Source organism: Mytilus trossulus, chromosome 4, assembly GCF_036588685.1.
Source record: "Mytilus trossulus isolate FHL-02 chromosome 4, PNRI_Mtr1.1.1.hap1, whole genome shotgun sequence".
NCBI classification, from domain to species: Eukaryota; Metazoa; Mollusca; class Bivalvia; order Mytilida; family Mytilidae; genus Mytilus; species Mytilus trossulus.
This window is the reverse complement of record NC_086376.1, coordinates 60,352,346-60,357,886: the sequence shown is the minus strand read 5'-3', so window position 1 is coordinate 60,357,886 and position 5,541 is coordinate 60,352,346. Positions and strand designations below refer to the sequence as shown.

Genomic DNA, 5,541 nt, shown 5'->3' with positions numbered 1-5,541 from the left:
TGATCATATCTATATTTGAAGAAGGCTGAGATGGTAAGTAAGGGAAAGCACATTTTCTACCATAGTATTTAAGAATGGTCTTATTTTTCTCAAACTATCACTGACAACTTTCATATCCTCTGTTGAAATAATTTTACCATGCCTGGAAGCTTTCTTTGGAATGTTGTGTTCAGCATCAAAATTCTTGAATATTTGAGAAATGACTGGTGCTGCTGCAGTAACAGCAGAAATAGGTGTTTTAGTTTTATTAGCATCAAGACCCCTGATCAACTCTTTCTGATTCCTTACTGAATGTTCCTGTACCAAGTCGGCCTCAAAGTTATTGCCTTGTCCACCTCTCAAATTAACCATGCTGCCTTCCAACACTTTAAGTTTTTTCCAAAGGAGAAAGAAAACAGGTTACTTTAGTTATGAAGTTGACACATTCAAATAAGTATTTTGAAAGGCAAGAATGTGCATAAAAATTGGAATGCACACTTTCAGGTTTGGAATGATTCTAGATATGTCACCTTCTTTTATAGTGTCTTCCATTTGTAGGTAGTGTAATCCCCTAATTGTAAAATTTGTACTTTAATTGAATAAATCATCATTGCTTGCTGAAGGTACTCCTGTACGCATAACATCAAATTTATGAAGAACTTCACCTGCTAATTCCATTGTTTTGTTTTCTTTGGTGTATCTGCTTGCCTTGCTGATGTTTAGTGGATACCCTGTAGTATTTTCAAAATTAAGATTAAAGAGTTCAAATGCCTGTTCTCGAATTAGCTCCCTTACAATAAGTTTGAAAAATTTGCTGTGTGAATTGAAGTGACCCTCGACTTTGCCATTAACATCAGTCTTCTTCAGTCTATTTCACCAAAATGCCAAGGTACCTAATTTATCCATTGAATCCATCTTGTAAAAAGCTTTAAAAGTTTTCTGTCAAATAAAATTGGAAATATATAATTATACTGAGATGGAGTAGCATTATACTGTTTTCATTGGATATGACAATCACATGATTCAATGGTTATTTTACGTATCTGACACCTTGTTTTTATTTTTTCATATATTGATCCCATGTTTCGAATTATATGTATATTACTGATCAATTTAAAAATAATCTTGCTAAATTTAGATTTGAGACATCATGACGTCACACATAAGAAACATAGAGGAAGTGCCACACCAGAAAAGAAAATTTGCAAGTATATCAGGAGATTTCAAGAATGTTATGTTTAATTCAGATGATAATAATACAAGAATGGTAATGCAACAAACTATGCAGTTGTTAAAACAAATTGAATTTTCAATTACATGTTTAATTTCTTGCAAAATACAGTTGAAAAAAAATGCAGATCCATATATAAGCATAATAAGGCATTGACCTCATCAAAAGTCCACAACTGATATACATGCTTTAATAAAGTCTTTGTCTATAGATACATATAATAAAGATGTTATCATGTTTGAGGACTATGTACCCATGTGTTCATTCAATACTAAAGATATGGAAATTTTATAGAAATGAACATACTTTTCCCCTTGTACTCTCATATTTTGCAATTCTTACTTGATAGAAAGAGGATTATTGCATGGAGTGCTTAAGTAGCAATAATTTCCTTCTTAAATTTAGATATCAGTTGAAAATGAACTTAGAAAGCCATGTCTAAAAATTAAAAAGATTAACAGACAAAGTCACAAAAAGTAGTACACAGAACATTTTAGACAGAAAACATGAAACTTCAAGTATAATTTTACTCTTTGCTGGTGGGTTGCTGTCTGATCCCTGGATAACCAACATCTCCTTTTATTCATATGTCAATTTAATTATTGCAATTCCATAACAACCAAAATGATCTGCCTAAATGATTGAGCACCGAGTTATAATATACATTGACAAGACAAAATCTGACCCCATTATTTGAGGTAATATTTGGCCAAACCATCACTAATTATGGCTGTGTTCTATAATTAAAATGATATTTTATTCATACAAACTTCTAAGTAATCTTGTTTAAGATGCCAAAGCTCAATAACAACTGGTCTCAAATGATCAAGTCTTCCCGATGTTGTTGGAGACATGAGACCTTGTTTTTTGGCGCCTTCAAATCTGACTTTGGTCAGTTAGTCACCAGATGCAATAACTCCAAATTCATCTAACATTTCAACTGTTCCTGACAAAAATATAGAAGAACTTTACATATTTGTTTTCGTTTATTTTTTTTGCACATAAATCAGGCCATATATTACATCAGTATGTCTGTTTGCTGCCTTTTACTACTGAATATGTGGTGTGTGCTTTGTCATTGTTGAAGGCTATATGATGAATTAAATTGTATAATTTCTGTTCCTCAAACTTTGTGCTTTTTCACATATCCAGAGTGGTGTGAGGAAAATATTTCTCATCATCAGTGAAATATCAATTCTCAGCAAATAATTGGTAGAAATTTAAATATGACGTTTAATTTTCTTAATTTCTACTGAATTTCGTATTGTGAAAACAAGAAAAAAGATGTTCATGTCTGAAAAACATTAAAATGTGTTAAATTTTGTTAATACATTTGTATTGAAACAATTTCAGTTTTGAAAATGAACAACTTTAAAATTTAGGGAATCAAAATAGCATTACATTCAATCAAAAAAGCATATTTATTACATTCAATATAATAGCATTACATTCAATCAAAAAAGCATTACATTCAATCAAAAAAGCATTACATTCAATATAATAGCATTACATTCATTCAAAATAACATTGAGTGAGTTAATGTTAGTGTCCAAAAAGAGATTATAACAACTTACAGCAACAAACCATGGGATTCCTGAAATGTTTTTTGCAGCAGTTTCTCATAAGAATCCATGATATCAAGAATATCTTCATATTTGGCCTCATTCTTGTGTTGGATTGATAATTGGAACACTTGGCTTTTTTGGGACAACCCTGGCAGCACTATAGCCATGGTTCATGTGTACTGGCATAACCGTTGACATCCATTTAAATTGATCCAACGAACTCAAAATTCTTGCAATCTGAAAGTAAATAGCTTTCTTTTCAACTGTTTACCACAACTAAAATCTTCAACATTAATTCTTCAATGAGTTATATGGGGACGAAGTCCCCTATTACAGTAGAAAATTCAATAAAAAAAAAAAAATCCAGTTTTAGTAAAAAAAAGCTTTTGTTTCTTCATTTCTACAACAGTTTAATAAGTCATTTTCTTGGAGTTGATAAACATAATTACAAAGACTCCCTGGGACCACATACAAAATGCAAATGAACAGTGTTTTTTTTAATGTTTATATTCTCAAAGTAACAATGAACCTGCTTCACAGATTATTAAACAGTTTTCTGTTTCACAAGTTGCAAAGCTATAAGCAAAGCTGAGATGTTTAAGTGCAATAATCAAGCATAAGGTAAAATTACATAGAATTCAACCTTTTGGAAATTTGTATAGGTGTAACCCCAGTAATTCGAGATCGGCCAGAAAGCACATACCAGAAAGTAGTACATATTTAACACAAAATAGTTTGTTTGGCATCAACTGAAAGCTGAAGGACTGGTGATCATTGTAAAACACTTTTGGACTATTAATTTTGAATATTAAAAAAACTGCACCAAATTCTAAAATGAGGGTACATTTTGTCTGTTTGTCAGATCTGAAGTACCTGTTTTGGTACATCCGAAGTTCTGGGAACCAGTTCTTTCTTATATGCCATTTAAGATATGTTGATTTTTTTCAGTACTAGACACCATAAAGTGTTGCTTTGAAATGCAATGATTGCCACTTTATTTGAACTTAAAACAGAGGAATTTAACATATAAAACAGAGGAATTTAACATATAAAACAATGGGAAGTTAGTGGTGTACATCCTATTACAGAGAATCATCAGAAATCCAATTTTTAGAAGTTATACCTTTTCCAATGAAAATAAGTCAAATATGTACATCAAATTAGTCTTTAAAAACAGTGAAATGATTCATTTTAAAAAAGAATTTATACAGTCTAGATCCTGCAGACTTGTTTAAACTCGCCACGTTATTCATGTATGTGTCTGTCCCAAGTCAGGAGCCTGTAATTCAGTGGTTGCCATTTCTTTTTGTGTTACAGATTTGTTTTTAATTCATTTTTTTCACATACAAATAAGGCCCTTTGTTTTCTTGTTTGAGTTGTTGTACATGTACATCATATACATTGTCAAATCTGGGCCTTTCATTGCTGACTAGTATATACATGTGAGCTTTGTTTATTGTTGAAGGCCGTACGGTGACCTATAGCTGTTTATGTAGGTGCCATTTTGGTCTCTTTTTGGATACATTGAAGTTGTCTCATCCAAGCAATCATTCCACATCTTTTTTATATAGATGGGTTTTGTTCTAACATGTCTAAATTTTAAGTGTGCATGCTTAACCAAAAATGTTAGATTTGGAATCCGGGCAAAATCAACTGCATTCACATTCGAATACTCCAGGTTTACAACAAGAAAATTATGTTTGCATATGCACGTAATACACCTTATCGCTATTAGCCTACTCAGGCGGCTGACCCAGTGGCTTGACCTTTTGATGCATATAACAATCACTTTTTCATTGTGGCATCAGATATTTTGTTTTATGACGTCACTTTTACGGGAACCTGTGTGATATCAAGTAATGGCGGACAAATAGCGATAATGTGTATTACATGTATATAAACCTTAACTTTCATGAATCATGACCCTTTTCTCCCAGAAACCTAAATGGCCTGAACCCTATGCAGATGACATATTTCTCAGGTTCACAAATTTCAAATCTATTACATGATAAAAGTACCATGAGCTATGCCTTTGGTTGCATTTATAAATAATTTTCAGACTGAAAATGGAGGGGGTCATTGTTTTGTTGTTCGACACGGATATTGTTCTGAAATTATTTACGCTTACATGTTATTTTTCAGTGGTCGTGAATCGCAAATGCAAGAAAATTCATACTAGGCTGTTACTATAAACCACCTTCAGATAATGGCATAGCACTTGAAAATCTCAACATCTCACTTAATCGCATCAATAATAATACAAAAAACACTGTGATGCTAGGTGGCGATTTCAACCTCGGACACATTGACTGGGAAGTACCATGCATTATTCCAGGCAAACCAGAAATTAAATTGCACACACAACTTTTAGACAACATAAATGACCACTCTTTAGAGCAAATTGTAAATAAGCCTACTAGAGGTGACCGAATACTTGACCTCCTACTCACGAATACACCAAGTATAGTTAACAAGACAGAAACTATGCCCCCTATTGGGAATGCGGACCACGACATTGTCTATTCTGAATGCAATGTATCTTTAAAAAGAAACAAAAAACAACCAATAAAAGTTTTACAATATACCAAAGCCGACTGGAGCAAAATAAAAATAGATTTGGGAACACTCTTATGCAAAATTAAAGAACAATTTAAAGAATCCACCTCAAATATTCTATGGAATACATTCACAGAAGCTCTAACACAATCAGTAGAAGCTAATATCCCTCACAAAATAGTTACAAACAAGAAAAAACTACCATGGGTA

At 32.4% G+C, this 5,541-nt stretch overlaps 1 long non-coding RNA gene across 1 annotated transcript; it reads right to left on the bottom strand.

Moving 5' to 3' along the window:
* Positions 1–512: 512 nt before the first annotated feature.
* Positions 513–2,997, bottom strand: LOC134714042 (uncharacterized). The gene is made up of 3 exons (XR_010106475.1): positions 2,785–2,997; positions 1,981–2,156; positions 513–918 (listed from the first exon to the last, which is right to left on the bottom strand). It is a non-coding gene; the product is annotated as an uncharacterized LOC134714042 (long non-coding RNA).
* Between the last annotated feature and the right edge of the window lie 2,544 nt (positions 2,998–5,541).